The following is a 24,198-nucleotide window of genomic DNA, read 5'->3' as shown; positions in this document are numbered from 1 at the left end:
CAATTTTTCCATTGTAAAGCTCCAATTGAGGGACTTCCATATGTTTAGGAGGGACACTATGGACAATGTCATCAAATAATGGGCTCACTACATCAAATGTGGGCACATTAAATTTGGATTGGGTAATGGAAGCCAATTGTTGTTGTAGGGATGTGACAGTTTAGACTAAGTTATTTGATGGGCGAGGCCATTGATGTCACAACTCACATCATTTAATTTCTCATTATCGAACCAGGTGTCTCTTAGAGATATATGTGATAAGGATGAGTTTAATTTGGGGATTTCTGCACTAAGAACAATGACTTATACTTCGGTCATGCTTCGTTAGGATCTTCTCAAGATCACTTCTCAGAACTAAATCCTATGTTAATGACACTTCTCCTTTCCTAACAGAATTGAAACTTGAAGTACTAAATCTATTCTAAGGAGGACTTCGGTTCTTCTAGTACAATATAAACAGGACTTGATTATAACTAATTCATAGAATCATCTATCTAAGATTGAAATCACATTTAAAATACAACATAAATTCAAATTCTATTCTATTTGCTGATAAATGAAATCTATTTTACGTTTGAAGAAAATAAAAAATCTATATAGAATATTTAAAGAAAACTAAATTCCATGAACAAATTTAACAAAGCTTTTGTCTAATCACAACTTTAATCAACATTGTCCTTTGTTTTAACAAAATCAAAGGAAACTATAATGCAACAACTGATGAATTTGAAGTAAGTTAATCAAAACATAAATCTAAATATACAACAACAAATTAATCTATCTCAAAAGTTACTAGTTCGATCTATGAATGAAAGCTACAGATTGCAATTGATTTTTTTTTAATTTTTTAGAATTAACATGAACATTCATAAAAGTACGTGACTAAAACAAACATGCAAAACTCTAATAAAAGTAAAGATCAACTCAGGATGACCTCCCTTTGGTTGAGTGGGCCTTGCTCTTCCTTTGGTGGGATCCATGAACACAAATATTTCAAATCAACTTCAAATTTGCATTGCAATTGGCTCTTGAGAGGGAGTAAAAAAGGTTCTGGGGTTACATGAGAATGATACTCTAAAACTAATGACTAATTTTTGGACTAACTAACTAGATTTCTGCTGAAAGCTTTGGGATATATATATATATATATACACATCCTTTTTCAAATTCAAATGCAATGTTACCTCCCTAGATGAGTAACATCTACTAACTTAGACTAAAAAACACTTGATGACTTTACAACAATGAATTTATTGCAACAAATGAAACTAGATGTTTCATAGATAGCCGATGAAAGTAGACTTGGAAAAAACAGATGTATCATCCAGTTGGAGCAATCAGAGGAGTGACTAGGCATTCCACATTGTTGGAAAAGAAATTTCTAACTCCACATCTTGAAATAACTTTCAAACACATCTAAAAACGTATCCAAGAAAGATAGGACGAGGTATAGTAGAAAAATATTGAATATCGACTATTTATTCATTGATTAGTCACAAAAGTAATACATTTAGCACAAAATACTATTTCTAATATATATTCTCTAATTAGTAGAGTATAAAAGCAAAAGAAATAAATATGCATGCATATAGTCTACCGCAAGGCACATTAATTAAAAAAAGTACATAGATTTTTTTAGCATAAATTAAGATTAAAAATGTCATTTTCAGGTGCTCGTCATTATTGATGGTTTCTTCTGTGGATGGATTGAAATTTGACATATTGTATTGTGATGGAGGAGTAACATTGTTGTATGTAGGAAGAGGTTGAGAGTAACGAGGTGGAACACTATGATATGTGGGTATGGGAGATGATTGGGGTCCAAATGGAAGACTCACGATAGGAGATATATAAGAATTTTGATTAACAAGGTTTCCTCCTTGACTAACATATGTATGAATAAAATTTTGTGTAGAAGTAGTCATGATAGAAGATGTAAATGTAGGCACACTAGGAAAGGATTTAGGCATAGGAATATAATGACTGACATGACTAGTGGGTTGAGAGTAACTAAGGACTTTGACATAACTTTTGATAGGCATGATATTAGTGTCCATAATATGAGCAAGGCCACACAATAAATCAACATCAATTTTATCACTTTGCACCATTCTTTTTAATCCTTCAATCAATGTGATTGCATCACTGTTTGGGTATTGTTGACTCATCTATTGTTGAATATTTTCAAATTCATTGTCAATCTTCTCCAATTGGTCAATGGTAACCCTAGTTAATGATTCATCCTCATCATGAGCATTATGAAAAGAATGGGGATAAATGACATGATTTGTTGGCTTGGAGGAATCACCAACATTTTCATGAAACAAGTTATCCAAATTAGGCTCCCTATAGTTAGCAATTAAATCTTGGGAAGACAATTCTACAACTTCTTCTCATGGGAATATTGTAGATAGGACTAAAGGTTACAAAACTCATACACAAAGGAATGAAATTTGAATGCAAAAATTGAAGATTGTGATTAAATGATATAAAATTTGTAAAATTGATTGATTAACCAATTAATTAAGAAATTTGATTTTTGAATTTGAAAGATATATTCCTCTAAATCATCACATAACATGTCATAAAGATCAAATACGAAAATAGACTTAAAAAATTATGCAACCCACAAATAAATTTTAGAATTATAAATTAGGGTTTTTGTGAAATCGACCTCTAAATTTATGTAACTCAATTGAAAATGAGATCTATGAGTGCAATTCTGAATTTAAAATGCATAAACAATTAGATTTGAGCTAATGAATCCAAACAAGGCAATCCACAAGTTTAATTTTAGAATTATAAATTAAGGTTTGTGTGAATTTAACCTCTAAATTTATGTAATTAAATTGGAAATAAAACTTATGAGTGTAAATTTGAATTTAAAAATGCATAAACAATCAAATCTGAGATCACAAATGAGAAATTAAGGTGCAAGATGTCGAGTTCACCAAAATGTTTTGGTGTAAAATTAGGGTTAGGGTTAAATTAAGATAATAAAACCACTAAATGACCTAATTTGAAGATGGAATGTAATAGATATAACCTTGATAGATCAAGATTTTGATCAAATTCAAGGCCTCCTAAATGAGGATCTTTGTTCCCTAAATTGAATTGAATTTTGAATTATTAAAGATTTGGGTAAGATAGTGAATCATTGAAGCAATTTTATTGAGCTACATATGTCATACAAAGGCACCAACCTGGATCTTAGCAAAAGAAGATGATTTGGATTTGTTACTAGAAGTTTGGCTTGATTTTTTGGGATTGTGCTACTCCAATTCGATCTGGTCCTCTAAATTTCTCTCCATTAAAATGTGAGCCTATTTGTCTCTAGAATCTTGTTGATTCTCCCAAACGCAACTCTGTACCTGTTTCTAACACACAAAAATAAGGGGGAAATTGTTGGGAATAGGGGTTTCTCTTAGGTCAAACCCCATTTTTGGAATTAACCATGAAATTGAATTAAAAATGTAAATGAAGTACTGTAGTGAAATACATTCCTTTTGAGGGAAAGGTTGAGAATGAATGAAAACCTAATGATATACCTTTTAATGAAGTTTTGTTTGTCTTCACAAGGAATTAGGGTTTCATGTAGATAGTCTTCATAAAACATAGAACATGAATGCCATCCCCAATGCTTGAATCTTGACTTCACTTTTACTCCAATGCTTGATAGAAGACCGATTGCTTTCTCACTTGAATTTGATAGAGTGTAATTGAGATCTTGAATTCAAAATTTGTTAGGTTTAAAATGCGAGGGGTAGACCTTCTTTTATACTTGTTGGTCAAAAACAAATTGAATTTTTGACTTGAGCTGACATGGGATCTAGGTCCCCACCTAAATTAGGTGACTATTATGAGGCCCCAAAATGGGCCCTTTTTGAGAGGACCATGGCATCAAGTGCCATGGTCCTAATTTAGGATCATGGTACCCAATGCCATAGTGCTAAAAATAAGGGATGTAGGATCAAGAGGAGATAGTGTAGATTGTAAAATGTTGTGTTTGATAGTTGGTGTGAGTGAAATCAGTGCTATAGTTAGACCTTAGAGGACGAAACGCCAAAGTGAGGCCTAAGTGAGGACAAAATTGTAGGTGAGTACAATTTAGGATGCTACAACCTCTATAACTACTAGTCTAAATGTGGATCAATTTTAAGCCATGGTGGAAAACTTATCTTCACCTCATCACCTTATCCTTACCAAACTAGACAATACATCCCCCAAATAACCTCACAACACTCCCCTCCATATTGAAGCTATTATTCATAAACATTAAATAAAGCGAGTCCTTATGGATAGAAGAGCAGGTTTGAACATTTGCACTTTGAAAATAATTTTAGCATTGAGACTCTCTAAAGCGATTGTCAACTCAAAGAAGAAAATAGCAATCAAAGCCTATGATGACAAAGAATGCTCATCCAAAGGAACAATCACCTTAACAATCAGCATTGGGACAATAGTACAAGATGTGGTTTTCCATGTATTAGAACTTGATCTCACCAATAACATACTTTTAGATTGTCCTTGGATCCATGCTATGAGAGCGGTTCCTTCTGCATACGATCAATGCATCAAGTTCCCACACAATATCATAGAATTTACTACTCCTGCTAATCTAAATCCATACCTCTATTGCACTAACATTTGTCTTAAGTTTAAATCTACAGTAGCTATCAATCAAGAAGCCAGTTCATCGTCATCTTATGTTGATCCTGCATCATTAAAAGCTTCTACATCAAAGCAACCAGAGATCAAGGCTAACGTAATAGACAAAGGAATGGGAGAATATAGTTTGAAATAATCCATGTATCTCAGACAACTTATGGATTCCCCTAAGACTTATGGACTCCCCTACGACTTATGGAAGACCACAGTCATAACAACCTATGACAATAGTTACTTTTAAATGGGATCCCACAACCTTTGCTAGATGGGGTGAAATGGAAGATGAATATCTTTTCATAATGTTCATGGAAATTAGGGATTAAGAGGGACCACTCATTGAAAAAATGTATGGGGAACACACTTGCTAAAGAACAAAGAAAACTCATTGATTGACAATTCAAATTTGTTGAAGCAATATTTTGGCAAACCCATTAAAGGATAGATCAAATTAGCCGATCTAGGAAAACACCCACTAAAAATGTTTTTGACAACCGAATTGTGATGTGGGTTGTACAAATTTTTCAATGATCAAGAAAACCTACTGAAAGATAGAGCAATTTGCCAAAATACAAGTGAATTTGGTAAACAAGTATTTGGACTATTTCAGCGCAAACCCAACAAACCCGCCAAATAATTGACAAACATGCTAAAATACAAGTGCAAATACATTGAAGGGTGAAATTGATTAGGGAAGTGAACTTGTTGAATGAACAAAAAATTCATTGAAACATAAGGCAATATCGTCCAACCAAGGGGATGACTAACCAGACTAACTATTTTGGAAAAATATGCTAAGATTTAAACAAACATAAGAGATAGTAGGCAAGACATAGACTAAATATATGCACCAGTATCAATAAGAAGACACACCAAATGGCACAAACCTAGATTATTCAAGCAAAAATGGCAATTTAGTGGAGACCCACAACACACGAATATCTTTGAGTGGGTTTGTCAATTGATTACAAGTTTCTAAAAGTTTCCTACATCCTTTGATTTCATTTTGAGCTACTATTGTGCTAACACACCAGTAGATATCAATTTGTCAAATATTTCGAAAACTTGCCATTATATTTTATAATGCAATTTTACTAATATTTAGTCAATTATGTCAATTTAGTTGCAAAGCCATCAATAAATTTTCTAATGCAAACCCACAAATATATTTTTAAATCTGCTATTTTAGGCACGAGTCTTCTAGTTTATGGTTTAATATGTGTAGGGTGAACCTACTCAAGTATCCTGCAATCTTGTTAGAACACAGTGTAAACCCACTATATTAGCAAAAAAATAGAACTAATAGTTTTACCCACAAAAACTAGGGCAAGCCTACCATTGCAGGAACAAACCTATTGAACCATGACTTAGATACATGAAAAGATAAAAACAAGCCAAGAAAGTCAATTTAAACTCATGATGTGGGTCTCACCAAGTGTGCTAGAATGTGTGCAATTAAATGTGATCTCAAAAGGAATGAAAATAATACTAAAATCACTCAAAATTACAAAATCAAAGAGACACACAAGATAGGGAAAATGTGGATCAAACCAACATAGAATCTATTGAAAACAAAGTATGTTAATCCACTTGATGCAATAATATTTCCAACGATGATGGATTTGATGTGTGCTCACAAATTTGCAGCATAAGGGTGCTCAATGATCAAAAAGCATGTAGATGATAATAGTGGAATATGCATGGAAATTGGCTAAGTGTTGAAGTTGAACAGAGAGAGATGTAATGGATGACCAAGATTGAGTGCATGGGATCAAGGGTTGAGGATATCTTGGTTCTCATATCTCATGAGAGGTGGTTGGAAAAGGGGTACACTTCGAGTGTAGACAAGATTTTGCCATAAAGGCATTTCTTGTCTCCATGCTCCAAGTACTTGAGGAAAAGGAATTTATGAATTTATAATTTCTTGGAAGGGGGCAAAAGGGAAGAGACCCATGTGGGTACCCTCCCAAAGTGGTTAGCTTTTAAGGTTGAGTAGGCAACTTGTGTTCCATTTAGGGAAAGGGATGGATTAGGGTTGTGCACACGATTAATGGAATAATTTGGCTGATTAGGAGTGTAATTAGGAGACAAGTGGGGGTGATGGTGGATTTGGCAATTAGAGAGAGAAAATGGCATAATTGAAAATTTATTTTAATTCAAATATGGAGGAAATGATGAAAAGTGAGTCTAATTAAATAAATATGGGGATTTATTTAATTAAATGGGTGAAGGGCTTTAAGATATAGTTAAATAAGTAAATTAATTAAATTAATTCACCTAGGATGATAGGCTAGGAAATAGATGAATAAATCCATATTTAATTAAATAATCATGAATTATTTAATTAATGAGATGATGAGAATAAATGAATAAGGGGGATAAATTGACAAAATGTCAATGGTCAATTTTAGGTGTCTACCATAGGATTATAGACCTTTATGTGTTCCTTTTATAGTTGAAACAAACTTATCTACTTTAGATTATCCTACATCTATTACTATTTACTAAGTTGTCATTAGTTTTATGTCCAAAGTCATCCTATATACTCTAGTTGGTTAATACTACTGAAATATTCAGTCAGTAAGTACTAAGACTGTCGGTTACAGAAGAAAGGCTAGTCACCGAGATGAGAAATACCGAGCTGCCTACCGAGTAAAGTTATTATGCCTACCGAGCAGCAAAGAAGGTATACTGAGTTAATCTGAACCAAGTGGAAACGTGTTACTAGATTCAATGAACCTAGACACATATGTGGAAACATGTTACAAGAGTCGAGAACAAGGAACCGTTATTACATAGGAAATTGCATTCAAAGATTTTGTATGAATTTGAGGAAGTTTATCCAATGAAATAATTTCTATGTTTATTCATTCGATAAAACATGTTTGTATGATCGATGTATGAACAAGATCACCATCTCAAAGATCTATATATACGGAGTAATTTGAGTATCTAGGAAAGAGGGAAGATTGATGATTTGAAAATGAAAATCATGAGAGAAGATAAGATTTGAAGAGTGATAGAGATATTCAGAGGTCACCGAGAAGGTTTTTCAGAAAATAGTTTAAGGGACAGAGTATACAGAAGAGGTCACCGAGTTGATTTATCAATTACCGAGGGATGTTATGAGCAAGGTAATTTCATATTGAGCACATAGAGTCTTCTATAACATTTCATATGTAAAGTTGCAGATATTTTGTAAAGATTTTTTATTGAATCATTTGAGTTGTAATAGAAACCTTTAACAGGGTAAAAGACTCTAACAAAGTCTATAAATTGTAAAGCCTTTAACCAGGTACAACATTTTGTAAAAGTGTTTGTAAAATCCTTTAGCAAGGTAGATCTAAAGATCTTGATACTCCTAACAGGGTAAGCTATTAGAAATTTGTTATTGCAGTAGTGAAGTTGTGGTTGCCATCCCCACCGTAGTTTTTCTCTCTAACAAAGAGTTTCTGCATAACCAAAATATTTGAGTTATGGAGTGAAATGTGTATGGATGTTATTTCTATGATTATGTTTTAGCATTATATATTATGAGATCAACTATACACAGTTTATGTTTATCTGTAAGATTTTTTTTGAAGAAAAGTTTTGAAGTACTGATTCACCCCTCCCCTCTCAGTACATTAGCTTTACTAGTTGGACCTAACAATTGGTATCAGAGCTCTACTCTTGGAAAAGGGTTTTATAGCCTAAAGAGAAAGATCCTATCAATGGAAGGCTATAAACAATCATGCAGAATTGTGAATCTTCAAGAAGAATTGGATCATGCTAATCAAGTGATTGTAGACATGCAGAGACAAATGCAAAAATCACTGAAAGTCGGAAGAAGATTGTCTGATGATTTACAGGACTCACAAGAGTTGGTGGAACAAATTGAGACATCATCTGAGAACAGCATATCAGAAGAGTCTGAAGAAATGATTGTAGAATTGAAAGAAAAGAACAAAGCATTGAATGATAAGCTAAAAGAAATAAGAAAGGAACATGAGTATTTCAGCACACAGATGACTGAAAATCTTGATGCATTGAGAACAGTTGAAGATAACATAAGAGATATAGAAATAGAAAAACAACAGCTACAAGCATTGGTGTCTGAAAAGAATAATGAAATCACAAGGATGACTTGAATTCAACATAATCTGTCTGATCAATTGGGTTATGCACATCATGAAGCAAATCTAAAAGAAAATGAGAATCAAGCATTGAAACTTGAATTATCAAGATTGACCGATGAACTTGAAGTGGAAAAGAAGTCAAAAGAAACACTAAAGAAAAGTTATGAAGCATCAAGAATGTTGGATGAGCAACTAAACATAAGATCACCCAACAAATCTGTCGGACTCGGTTACAAAAGAAAAAACTCTACCGACAAAGGAATCAACACCATCAAGAAAGGAGAATCATCAAAGAAGGTTGGAAACAAAGATAAGTTGAAAGATAAGAAGCCTATTTGCAATTACTGTGGAAAACAAGGACACACTGCCAACATGTGCCGAATCAGAAAAGGTAAGCAACCGAATGTCACTAGGTCTGATGGTTATTGTTACAATTGCAATAAGTATGGTCACACATCTAATCAATGTAGGACAAAGTCTGTTAGTAATTATCAGAAGGCAAAATTCAAGGGGTTTTACAAAAATTGCAATAGATATGGACACAATACCAAGAAGTTTTGGTTTAAGCAGAAAAACTATATGTGGTCTTCACACCGAGCAAATACTAGAAGCTACCGAACTCACACAGATCTTAACCGACAATATATTGCAGTACCATGGGATTACAATAAAAGGATATGGTGTGAATGTTGTGGAAGATATGGGCATATAAGTGCCAACTGTATGATAAGGTTTGGAATGAACAACCTGAGATCATGGAGAAATCCTGGAATGGCATGTTTTCATTGTCACAAAGTTGGACACTTGGCTAAAGATTGCAGAGATCAACCCAGAGGAGATACTGAAGAGATAAGAATCAGATTACAAAAAATTTGGAAAAAGAAGGAAAATGGGTCAAATAATGAAGAAAGCACCTTACCTACCAAGTTAGGTGCATCTACTTCTAATTAATCAATAAATGTATGAAGGGACTGCATTTTCTCAAGGTTAGATCTTAACAATTCCTATTTAATCATGAATACAATTCCAAAATCTGCATAGCTAAGATGCAATAACATTTTTTAAAATACTATCTAGTCTTTTGAAGTACCAGAGAAGTCAGTAAATGCAGTAAACCTGTCTAGTCGGTAAATGCATATAAGGAAGATAGTCGGTTTAGTGGAACCGAGTGCATTTAATGCTTATCTTACCTAACTGCACGAATCCTGATAAGGTAAAGGGTGTATTTAAAGTTCTTTGTGTAGTTATTTTACACTTACTAGTTTTCAAAGAGCAGAGTTAAGCAAATCAAAGGCGATCAAACATTTCCCGAGCGAATTTCAAGGTATTTTCACACAATCTTAAACGCATTTTCAAGCAAGTTAACCAGTCAATATCAGTAGTGAATATTTGCATTATATTCACTAAGTCGAAAAGCGTTTTCTAGTTAGTTGAAACCCTAAGCTATTTCATTAGTAGAAATCCGAGTTTGAAATGGCTCCCAAGATGCAAAAACCTATTGTAGTTGAGACTATTGAGAAGCCCTCACTAAAGTATTCCTTACCTCCCAAAGTGGCATCCGAACCCGATGAGAAAACTGCATTCTCTCTTATTCCGGATAGGGTTCTATTGGTTGAAGATGTTAGATTTTATACTAAGTGTTGTGTTGAAGAGCTAGGTCATATCGAAATTAAGGACATGTATGATGAATTATGCATCGATGGAATCCTGGATAGTAAGTTTGAGCATATCAAAGTTAAGGGATTGACCGAAGCCCTAACCTATCCTTGAGTTTTCAAACCCCAATGGGTCAAATTTGTCTTGAGCAAAGTGCATGACAACTTTATGTGGTTAGAGGATCAACCATTCAAGATCACCAAGGAGATTAATCACATAATAACCGAATACCCTATATTCGACCATGCCCGAGCACAGAAGATGATTTCACAGAAGGAATTGATAACTTTAACTAGAGTTGAGTCTGATTGCAGAGGTCTTAAGTTGAATAATGTAACAGATGCAGAACTAAATTTTGCAATTAGAGTCATTGGTTATTGTTTCTTCCAATCGGCAAGAGAAAATAGTGTACCGTGTGCAGCTGTAGATTTGGCCTATAAAATTATGAAAAAAGGTATGAAAGTTGATTTATGTGAAGTATTGTTGAAGAATCTTTTTGAAAATATCAACACAATAAGGAAACCTAAGAAGAATGACACTGCTAACACACTAAAGTTTGGGTCACTCTTAGTGTGTATGTTCTTCTATTTTTAGTAGTTCTTTCCTTCAATCGGTAACATCGTTTGGGAATTACACCAACCAATCACCCATCAAATAAATGATTTTATCAATCAGCTAGGTGATAATTTCAATGAGATAATGGATGATTACTTTAACAAATTTCAGGAAAAGATGCATAACAGGCACAGGATCCCACCTCAACTAGTGGAAAAATATAAGGATACTATATGTTTTGAAGTGGACACCGACTACTGTTATGTCAATGCAGTAGAACCCAAAACTCAATCTTTACTACCTATGGGTTATGAGATTGATTTTGATATTACTCAACAACAGATAGATGCCTTTCTAGCACTTCCAAGGCATACTACCGAGATCAGGTATGGCACCTATGAAGAGGTAAAGGAAAAAGTAAAAATGAGCATAGTAGTACCAAAGGCTACCAGAAAAGCCACTAAAATGATCAAAGTTTTAACTAAGAAATTTGGAGAAGGTTCTACCTCCACACATACTAAGCCAGCAGGTAGGAAAAATGATCAGCTTACAATCGAGGAAGAATCTGAAGCTCAAGAAGCAGCAATTACACTGAGCACCAAGTTGCCAAAGGGCAAAATTTTGAAAAGAAAGAAACAGGATACAACTAAGGTATCACTGACTCCACCAGTTAAGCAACCTAACACTAGATCATCTGCAGTGTCACCCGGTAAGAGGCAGAAAAATGTTGAATTGCCTAAAGTTACAAAGACTTATAGAAAGTCGACAAAAAGACTCATTTTGAATAAGGAGTCAAGTGACACAGAATCTGAAGAGGCAAATAAATTTTAGATTGTTAAAAGCACAAAGGAAGATGTACACAGTGTTGACAATTTTTGTGCAAAATTGAAACAATATGGAGGATTTGGATCATTTAGGTATGTAAAATATGACTCCCGAATAGAAGAAGAGAAGAGGCAAATGGAAGAGTCAGTAGTGTGCACACTTCTCAAATTCTGAGTAGTTCCATTGGAAGTAACTAATTTTCTTCCAAAAGCATTGTACTCTCATATTGACAACAAATGGAAATATGCTATGGACTCGGAGAAACAAATAAGAGAAAGAGTTTTGGTACATCTCTTTCCAGACATGTCGGTAGATGATATAAGAAATCATTTGAAAAACTACCAGACAAATTTTCAAGTAAAGCAAAGGGCCTTGAAAGTGATGAATGGCCTTTATCTTGAAGTAGAGAAGGAAACTAAAGAAAAATGGCAAGAAATATTCAGAATTCAGACTGAAAAGCCTCAAGGTGAAGTGGAAATAGTTGACATCACCGAGCAAGATCCTGCTTCAACTATTCAACTAGATGAGGATGTCATGGACACTGAGGCACATGAAGAAGAGCTAATAGAAGGAAATGCCTATGCCAAACTGGTATCAAGTGAATCAGTCTTGGAACAAGTTAATTCCTATCCTCTGGTAACTCAACAAGTGTCAACCGAGAAACCTCAGGACACAGAACAAGGTAAAGAGGATCAAAAGGATATACAAGGTGAATCTATCTCTCAGGCCACAGGCGAGCAAACTTCTCAAGCACCTACAAACACTGAAACTGTTGCCATTGAGACCCCAAGCAAGGAAACACTGAAGGATACATTAGAGGCTACAGGAACTGACAAAAGTGTTGCTTCCACTGAGCAACATACCGAGGAAGAACAAGCCTCCAAAGCCATTGTACTCATTCAACCAGTGAAGGCATCATCATCCAAAGAGAAGAAAGCAAAGAAGCGTAGTTTTAAGATAGATCTGTCAAAGCCTATTGTGTTGCCAAATGTTGACATTTCAAAACTCAAAGGGAAAGCACTTATTGAATTCGGAGAGCTTTATAAAGCCAAAGCAGAGCAGGAAAAAAAGATAGCTATTCAGAAGAAGAACCGATTACTTCAGAAGGTCAAAGCATTATTGACAGACATGCTACCTGAAGCTACCGTAAATAAAGATGTTGCCATCCATATGCAACTGGATGAACTACTCACTCAATTAGAAGCATCAGGAGTAGATGCATCAAAATACCTTAGCAAATAAAAAGAAAAAGAGCTAACTGCCAAGATGATTGAAGAAGTGCAGAAAGCAATTGCTATCGGTAAAGTCAAGCTTGTTGGATTCATTGCTGAGTTGTCCCCTCAACTCAAGCACATTATTTATTTATTCTAGAAGTTATGTACATTTTCATTCTTTATTAAAGATATCAAGCATAAGACCGAAGTCATTGAAAAAGAGATTACCGATCTCTCCAATAACCTGACTACCGAGCACAATTCTATTCAACATTTTAATACAAAACTACAAACTCTTATGGCTCGGCAGTTAGAACTTCGGAATGAAGAGCACAAAATAAGGATGGATATCATGACTCTTCAAATATTATTCATTCCCCATTTATCATCCGTTCAAGAGTAGATCAACCGAGCTACACATTTATCCACTCAATCAGAGGGAAGCACTTTAGATGATTTGATTTCACTGTTAGCTAATATTACAGATCAGAATTGTTTAATGGAAAGTGTCAAGTCAAGGATGCACTTACCAATGCTCTCAAAGATGGTTGTACTAAGTATAAATCTATTTTTGACCAGTTGCCCCCACCTAATGGTAACTAGTTTTGATGTTTGTCAAAAAGGGGGAGTGTACCGATTATGCAAAGTATCTGAGTGTACAGATTTTTATACTATCTACCAAGTGTACAGATGACATTGACAGGGGGAGCATGGAACATCAGGAGCATGCAAATCAAGTTATGTACAACATATTGATAAGGGGAGTATGTATTTAAAGTGTGTACTTGAAGTATGTATTTAAAGTATGTTATGACTTTGAAAGGAGTTTTGTCAAACATGCCAAACTAATGTCAAAAGGGGAGATTGTTACTATTTACTAAGTTGTCATTAGTTTTATGTCCAAAGTCATCCTATATACTCTAGTCGATTAATACTACCAAAAAATTCAGTCGGTAAGTACTAAGACTGTCGGTTACAAAAGAAAGGCTAGTCGCCGAGATGAGAAATACCGAGCTGCCTACCGAGTAAAGTTCTTATGCCTACCAAGCAGCAAAGAAGGTATACCGAGTTAATCTGAACTGAGTGGAAATATGTTACCAGATTCAATGAACCTAGACACATATGTGGAAACGTGTTACAAGATTTGAGAACAAGGAACCGTTATTACATAGGAAATTGCATTCAAAGATTTTGTATGATTTTGAGGAAGTTTATCCAATGAAATAATTTCTATGTTTATTCATTCGATAAAACATGTTTGTATGATCAATGTATGAACAAGATCACCGTCTCCGAGATCTATATATATGGAGTAATTTGAGTATCTAAGAGAGAGGGAAGATTGATGATTTGAAAAAGAAAATCATGAGAGAAGATAAGATGTGAAGAGTGACAAAGATATTCAGAGGTCACCGAGAAGGTTTTTCAGAAAACTGTTTAAGGGACAGAGTATACAGAAGAGGTCACCGAGTTGATTTATCAATTATCGAGGGATGCTATGAGCAAGGTAATTTCATATTGAGCACATAGAGTCTGTTATAACATTTTAGATGTAAAGTTGCAGATATTTTGTAAAGATTTTTTATTGAATCATTTGAGTTGTAATAGAAACCTTTAACAGGGTAAAAGACTCTAACAAAGTCTATAAATTGTAAAGCCTTTAACCAGGTACAACATTTTGTAAAAGTGTTTGTAAAATCCTTTAGCAAGGTAGATCTAAAGATCTTGATACTCCTAACAGGGTAAGCTATCAGAAATAGCTAAACATGTAGCTCTAACCGAGCAACCTTTATTATTGCAGTAGTGAAGTTGTGGGTACCATCCCCACCGCAGTTTTTCTCTCTAACAAAGAGTTTCTACGTAACCAAATTTTTTGATTTATGGAGTGAAATGTGTATGGATGTTATTTCTATTATTATGTTTTAGCATTATATATTATGAGATCAACTATACACAGTTTATGTTTATCTGTAAGATTATTTTTGAAGAAAAGTTTTGAAGTATTGATTCATCCCTCCCCTCTCAGTACTTTAGCTTTCCTGGTTGGACCTACAAACATCCCCATTTGAGATGAAATTAATGAGGAAAGTACCTTCCAAAATGCAATTGAAAATTTGATGTATGATAAGTGTTGTTATGGGGATTTGCACCCGATGCAAGTGTGAAAAACCTGCAATCCCGTGAAACATGGGACTACTCTCAGGCTAAGGGTATCCTATTGTGAGAATAGACCTCCGGATTATAGGTTGGATTTCATTTTGATGACCTAAACCTATATGGAATTATGACTTGGGAAAAGGGATAAAAGGATATGCAGAAAATGAAAACTATTGCTTAACAGGTGATCCAAAAAAGATTAAAACCTTCTAATGTTGTTGATTTTCACAAAATCAGTCAACTAAAGAAAATCCAACATCTCAGAACTCAGTTGCACATGCTTTCATAAATGATTCTTATGAAATATTTTAACACTTTGATGTTCATAAAAAGAAAAACAAGTATGTTTTCACAATTTTAATGCAACAAAGTAAAAAATGCATCCACAGACTTGCACCTTAACGTGTTCCTAAATAAAGCATTGAAAAAATGAAATAAAATGAAGGAGTTCAAGATGAAACCACAATATTTGTACAAATTACTCACATACAATGTTGAAACAAAAATAATTGAGGAGGAAACAAGCTTCTTTTATTAAAAATAGGGATCTTCTTGCATTACAAGGCCAAAATTGCTCTACAAAATCTGAATATTACTCATGAGAAATGAGTTACAAAAATCTGAAAAAATTGTTGCCACCGCAGGTCTCAAAAATAAGAACTAGAGAAAAATGAGTGAGAAAGAATGACTTATACAATCTGCCTCCAAAATTCAAAATTGAATTTTGTCTCTCAAAAATGATGAGTTGTCAAAACTCCAAGCCTTTACTTCAATCATGCACCTAACTAAAAGTGAACCCCCTCAATACTGCATAAGGAGTTGTCAAAATAAACACAACCTCTTTGGGTCGGGTGTAACTGAAAGTCCCTCTAAAATAGGGATGCAACTGAGAGAAACAAAGAGTCAAACCCCTAAAAATCCTCCTTGACTGAAACTCAACCCCCTAGGACTCTCTAACTGAAACTAAAGTGCCAATGAGGTGACAAATCACCAATTTTAACTCCATGGGTTTGCCAATCATCTTAATTAACTCATAGATGCAAGTTAAGACTCCAAAAGTAACTAAGTCTTCTTATTTTCTCTCCCTTTGCATCTCAACGTATCATTTACTTAAAGTGACTTATAATTTTTACTTTAAAATAAAGATTTACAATCCTTTTCAATAAATGCAAGAATAAGGAGTTACTTTAGGAAACCCTAAAAGAATTTTTAAATAAATCAACGTGTTTAACAAACACTTAAAAAATAAATACACAAAAACACTTATAGAGGGTCACGATATAGAATGCAAAAGAAGTTTTAATAATACAAAGGCAAAAAATCCTCTTCATTTTTCCTATCGGGCTCCACATTAGGGTTCAAACCCTAACTGAAAAAGCAAAAGATGAAAGTATTCTTTTCATTTGCATCTCCTATTTTGAAAGCGCAGTCGCTCTAAGAAAACCCTAGGCCATGTTGGATATAGTATGCTCTGCTTCTTTGGAGATTTGATGAAGAAAACGCAAGGAATGCAGAAGATTTCACAAGGATGAGTGAGGTACAATATCCTCAAACCTAGATCTGATTTTTTGCCCTTCTCATTGTATCACGTGTTTCTACTGCAGCCCTATCCGTGTATGACTAAAATGAGATTCTTGTTGGCATATCTCTTGATAGTAATGAAGATTTACCATTATTCAATTTTATCATATCAGATTTGTCTTATTCTTTGATTGTCTTGTCAAGGTAATGGCTCTGTAATTTATTGTGTGTTGACTATTTTATAGAGTTATGATGATCATTTCATTGTGCTTTGTAAAGATAAAAGAAAACCATCCAAAATAAATTTTGTACCTGTACGTTTAAGCCTGCAACTTTGTTAAACATTTTCTTTTGAAGATTGCTCCTTCTTAAATTTTTATGCTGCTCCGAATGGGCTCTTGTAACTGTTTTACATCTTGCCATAACTGTCTTTAATCTCTTTATTTGTAGTCTTTGCATGGGAATGGCTGTTATAACTCATTCTTCATGGCTCTTAGGCTACTCCATGACCTGCAAATGTGGGTGATTTCTTATTTTTAATGATTGTTCCTTTGGTGGATTCTTGGATGTTGAAGATGATTGCATGTGACAATGGTAAGAAGGTTATTTTTTGAAAAGGTTGCTCATTTGTGCTTTGACTGAGTTCTCTTATGCATAGATGGATATTTCCCTTGGAGGGTTAAACCTTATGACCTTAAGGCTACTATAAACCCTTCATCTCTATCAATGATTGTTCTTCATGGGAATGTGAGTATATTCCTTTACTTTGACACTCTTGTTGATGATCAACAGATCTACTAAATGCTTCCTTGTTTTCATGTGTGATTCCATGGTATGACACCTTGTCTTATGGGCTTAGATCTGCCCTCATTATTCTCTTTCTTTTATGACCTGGGGCTGCAATTATAGGCTCTTTGTGGCACTATGAGGACTATGTATCTGCACTAACTCATACCTTGATGTCATAAACTATTTTTGAGGTTCCCTATTACTATTATATGCTCATGATCATAATGATTGTATTTTGAAATGTGGTTGCAAGCTCCTCCAATTTGTCACTTCCGCAAATCCACTTCTTTTACCTCTGAGACTTTGGACTGACTATTCATTATGCCTGATATTGTTAGGATAACCAGTGAACAATTGAGAGGGGGGTTTGAAGCAATTGTTAACAGATTATATCAATTAATCCACTTAATAACCTTTAACTAAATTAAGTATTGGTAAAGCAAAAACAGATACTGGTAAACAATACAACTTAACAATTAAACAGATAATCAACACAATGAAACCATACCACATAACACCATGATTTGCACGTGGAAAACTTGGAAAGGGAAAAACCATGGTGGGAAGCCTACCCATAGTCAAATGATACTTCTACAAAAAGTATGTGATACAATGAGGGGCCTGCACATGCAGGAAGGCACACTGCCTAGAGCGCACTGCTCATTACAAAAGAGTCTCACTAACTACATAGAGGTTATAACCACCTCAAGATAAATGGACAACAATCCAAAATAATAAACTTCCAGAGATAGCATCTACCATGCTTGATTACAGTCTCGGTTAAGCTCAATATTGGAGGCCTTTGACCTCTTCCTTAATCCCAATTCGATCACCTATGATCAACCAAATCTCCTTCGCATATGATTTTACATTCCAAGACCATGAATATATTTATATTTCCATCCCATGATCTACAATGAGATCTTACATCATTGTATACCAACCCTAAGGTCTAAACCAATTAGGTCGGCCACCTAAAAGATATTACAATAAGATCATTACATAAATCCATATTATAATGATATGCCATGTCGTCTTAAGACCAAAACAACAATAACCAATCCATCGAACATCCCGAAACATCACATTAACATGTAGAGTACACATTAACATGATACTGGTCCATAACCTAGATAGGTACTGGACCTATTCTAGGTCCACCATGCCAAAGCAATGTCTTCAAGAAGTTGAAGCATGATCAAAGAATATCTTTAGCATCCTGAAATCCACTTAGAAGCCGCACCAACACCACTTATGCATCCTGTCAATATTTCTCAATGAAAGCTCTACCGGTTAAACCTTAAACCAATGCCAGTAAGGGTTTACAAGAGTGTGTGATAGCATCTGATCACCAAATCAATACCAAATGACCAAAACATGCTCCAGTAACATGTAACACATAAAATCAAACATACTCCATTGATCCAAACATGTCAGAAGTGTCCAACAGATAGTCTCTTCTGTCAGTAACCCTAGATCTACCGGTAACCAAAACCTGTCTGTTGGTAATCAACCATAACAACTAGTGTTGACATCAATGACAAAACATCAATGCAACATATAATCAATTAATCCATAATGCCAATAGAGATATCATTGTGCTTGATGCATCGACTTAGAATATACTTCTTAGTGTGAATTGTTCTTTGTAATAACACTCATTCACTGCTCCTTAATCTTATTCGAGTTATAAGCTTTGATCATTTACTCTCCTTTAATGTTGCCTTGGCATTGTTTATGATCAACATTAGCAAACTCATGGCTTTGATTGTTCAATGTTGAAGATTCAATATGGTTCTTCAATGTTTGATGATGCATCTTGGCTCCTCTCTATCTTACATGGACTGTATACTGCCCCATGTTGCATTAAACTTTTGAAGCTTTCTATCATTGTCATATTACTCTTTCCCATTAGTATTTTGATTGTTCTAAAGTTTCATTTATTTGGCCTAGTTTGTGATTAACTCAAACTTGATACAACTCTATGCATACATATTGTACATCCTTCCTCTGTAGATGCTTAGTACTATTCTCTTTGTTGCTTCTTTTCATAGCTTCTTGATTGCCCCTGAGCATAGGGTGAATTCTCTTGGTGAACCTCTTTAAATCATACATTGAGTTCTAATATGTATTTGTATGATTGAGTTATCATATCTTTTTGAATGGGAATGAAGCTTTTGGCAGTGCATTTATACCTACTATTGATAGTTGTCTTTATGTCCTCCTATTCCCCGTGATCTATTCTTGATTGTTGCACTATGACAACATTTTACTGTAACCTTATATCTTCTTTTTGTGATACCTATGGCCTATCATTGATATTGAGGCATTGGATGATTAAGTACTTTAGGACTATCAAAGCTCCATTGCCATGATCTTTTCTATTGAAACCTTCAACCTTTGTGAATTCCCTCACTGTATATCTGGGATCTTGAAATCCTCTTGCTATTCATCTCTTCTATCTTTGAATGCTTAGGTCACTATTTTTTTATAAGCTTGCTCTATGATCTGAACTCTATGAGATTTAATGTGATGGTTGTTCTAAGCACTATTTTTGGAATGATGCCCTTTTATTGTGATTGTTACTAATATTGCATGAGCTTTGTCTCAATACTCATACAGAGACTCAAATCATTGTCTTTGTGTGTTGTATGAAGTGCTTCTTTTTGCCAGTGCCTTGAGATATTCCTTTCACTGTGATTATTTTATATTGAATATAACTCCTTTTGTATTTGATAACAAAATCTATTCATTGTACAATGAATCACATGACTATGACTATTCTCCAGTAGTTTTTGTTACGAACCTTTGAGAAAAAGAACATTGTGACTGCTATGTCAATCTCCATCACACTGTTCTTCTCTGACAGTCATGGGGATGCTCTCATAGCAAACTATTTTCTTGAATGTCTTTATTACCTTAAGTAGGCTAAATGTAATGTTGTAATTTAATAATATTATCTTATGAAAGCTTATTTCAAAAAATTTAATGGTTGATCTATTTGCTCATACACATTATTGTTGGGGTTCTTGAAATCATTTGATCTTGATTGACTTCCAGGTTTGTATATTGTTATAAAGGTTTCCCATCATAACTAAAACCTTTGTGACATGCATTTTGATTTCTCTAAAGACTCACTGACCACCATTCAACAGTCATAATAACTACATCTACTCCTTTAATCATGTGTATCCCACTGTCATGATTTGATTTGAATATATGTCTCTTTGAGTGCCATGATAATTGTCTTCTTGATTGATTGTGAGCTGTGAGGTTTCTAAGAACTGATAAATATTGTTGAATGTCACTATATTTGCCCCTTTGAGTGCTTTTGTAGATGATAGATCATTATCTTCATAAATCCCTACCATTTGATTACTTATGATTATCTTACAGGGATGAGGATTAACTTTTGAATTTGTCCCATTGGGACCGCTATGATTACACTCATTGGACTAGAAAAGATCTGCTCTTTCTGTACTTTAAGGCTACTATATGATTGTATCTTCTTACTGTCTCTAGCTAGACAACCCTTCCTCAAATTATTGGTTGAGTCACTGATACATGGAATTGAAACATTAGCATGTATGGTACCATCATTTCCTCTAATACTCTGGAATGTGAATAGTCCCATTGTACTCAAGATGTCAGTGCATACTAAGGACTAAAAAAAAGGTCACTGTTTGAATTGCTTAATGGGGCTGCTCTCAATAAGTCACTTGAGATCCTTTGAGACTGTTTATTCCTCATGCCTGAGGGCACTATCATTTATGTTTTAAATGCTCTTAGTTGTGTCTCTCTTGTAATTTCAAGGGCTATAGCTTATTGTATTCAGTGTCGTTATGATAATGCTTCATGCTTAAGACCTTCCAATGTTGCTCCAAGCTATTTCAACCGTCATAAATTCAATCTCTTGATTTTGTGAGTATGATTTTATGATGAAATGTTGTTCTTACATTATGTGACATTGTATCAGACCTTCTAGGCTATCATGAAGTTGTGATTGATTTATTTAATATGCTCTTGGCAGAACTCTTATAGTTGTAGCTATTGAATGCTTCTCTTTAATAGCATCATTGTCTTTTCTTGAATTTCACTCTTGAAGGTGACTATAACTGTAATAACACTTATGTTGAGAAGTAGTTTTCTTTGATTGAAGTGTTGAGGTTTTTCCTTGGTACATGATGGTTATCAAAGCATTATGATCGCTCTAGATAACTATCTGTCCCAAGACAAAATTTTGACACCTCTTTGGGACACTATTGATCTAAACATTTATTGAGCTAGGCTCAACCCTTGCAGGAGCCTCATTTTACACCACTCATGTTAAATTGATGAACAACCATGTTACTTTTCCTATATCTACACATGAAGCAAAAAATCTAGACAAAAACAGTGCATATTTGATTTACTCTTGAACCCTGACTTTATATGTTGAGCTAGTTGTTGTGATGCACATGAGGGTAAAGGATATTCTCAGAAGGAAGGAATTGATTATGATGAGACTTTTGCTCCAGTAGCTAGGATTGACGTTGTGAGACTATTTCTTGCTTATGTTTCCCATAAGAAATATAAGGTTTATCAGATTGATGTTAAGTGTGCATTTTTGAATGGAGATCTTGAAGAGGAAGTTTATATTGAGCAGTCTAATGGATTTTCAATTTCAAATGACAAAAATATGTTTACAACTTAAGGAAAACTTTATATGGATTAAAACAAGCCCCTAGAGCTTGGTATGCCAGATTGGACAAATATCTTTTGAAGATTGGTTTCACTAAAGGTAATGCTGACAATAACTTATATTATAAGATCACTGATGATAATATATTGATTGTTGAAGTCTTTGTTGATGATATCGTTTGTGGAGGTGAGGATAAGTTATGTATGGAATTCTCTGATAATATGAAGAATGAATTTGAGATGTCTATGATTGGGGAGAAAAAAATTCTTAGGTTTGTAGATTACTCAGACCGATAAAAGTATTTTCATCTGTCAAACTAAGTATGCTAGAGAGTTGTTGAAGAAATTTGGTATGGAAAATTCTAAACCGGTTGGTATTCCTATGGTTACAAGTGACAAATTGACAAAGAAAGATGCATCTGTTGGCAATTGACACTCATTGGATTCATTTTGTTGTCATTGATGGCAACAAGATCATATGGAAGTCATATATCGGCACTAGGAGGTATATACCAGAAGATACCGGCTTTGGAGCATTCAGGGCGGCACTGACACCGACACAAACATCAAGAAGGATTTACTTAATGAATCATTTTGTAATTATTGTCAAGGCCGACATTGAATATCTTTTGTAAATATATTGTAAGTCAACATAATCCATAGTATTTGTAATGGGTATATAGGTCAGTCTGCTAGGTTATTTTGAAAGATATGAAATGTGTGGATATAAGAGAATATAGTAGAAATGTATAATGTGAAATTTATGTATGAAGATCATTTTGTATGCGAATTTTATATCATGCAATGATATGTAGATAACTTGGCAAAGAATTCTTGGAGGAGAAGAGATACCGGTAGTAGTTCAAAGTTTATGAACCGATACAAAGCAGAGCCAAAACCAGAACTCTAATTGGCATAGCAGATGCATTCTTGATTTTATTTTTAGTAATTTACTTTAGCAGAAAGCTTGTAGTCAGTGAGGCTCTTTAGTGATGAGCAGTATGCTCTAGGCAGTGTGCCTTCCTGCATGTGCAGGCCCCTATTATATGTAATATCTTTTCATATGGCCAATGAACTGATATTGTGGGTCACAAATCCCACTATGGTTTTTCCTCTTTGAGGTTTTCCACATATAAACTCTGTGTGTTATGATGTTCATTTATGTGGATGGTTTATTTTCTTCTTGTTATATGTTTATGTGTTTACCGGTTTATATGTGTATGGTATAAAAGGATAAAAATTGTTCATACCGGCAGAACACTGATTCACCCCTCCTCTCAGTGTTATTGGATCCCAACAGAATCAACTCTGGTAAATCCTACAAGGTATAAATCTATGATTGGTGGTTTGTTATATTTGACTCAGACTAGACCGGATATAATGAATGCAGTTTGTATTGTATCAAGATATCAGAGTGATCCTAGAGAGAATCATGAGAATGCGATGAAAAGGATTTTCAGGTATTTGCAAGGAATAACTGAGTATGGTTTGTGGTATCCTAAAGATGATGACTTTACACTATGTACATATACAGATGCAGATTGGGCTGGAGATGTTGATGACCAAAAAAGCACATCCGATGGAGCTTTCTTTCTTGGAAAGAAACTTGTTTCATGGATCAGCAAGAAACAGTCATGTACTTCTTTATCTACTATTGAAGCTGAGTATGTTGTTGTTCCTACTAACTGTACACAAATTTTGTTGATGAAGAAAATACTGAAGGATATAAGGGTAGATTGTAATGAACCAATAGTTATTCACTGTGATAACTCTGCTGGGTGAACTCACAAAGTTGGTTCCCACTTTTTGGTATGTCCTGATTTTTGCTGAAATCATACATTTTTAAAAAATATAATGATTTAAGCTTTAAGAGGTCCCATTTTAAGTAATTAATTGAAGAGAGTTAAATCGAAGGTTCTTAGATCAAAATTTCTTGGGTAGAACCTCTCTACTTCTAAATCATACTTGCAATGGAGTCTCATTTGCATCTATCAAATGCTGATAAAAAACCAATTTTA

This window comes from Cryptomeria japonica, chromosome 10, assembly GCF_030272615.1.
Source record: "Cryptomeria japonica chromosome 10, Sugi_1.0, whole genome shotgun sequence".
Taxonomy (NCBI): domain Eukaryota; kingdom Viridiplantae; phylum Streptophyta; class Pinopsida; order Cupressales; family Cupressaceae; genus Cryptomeria; species Cryptomeria japonica.
This window is presented reverse-complemented; position numbering follows the sequence as displayed.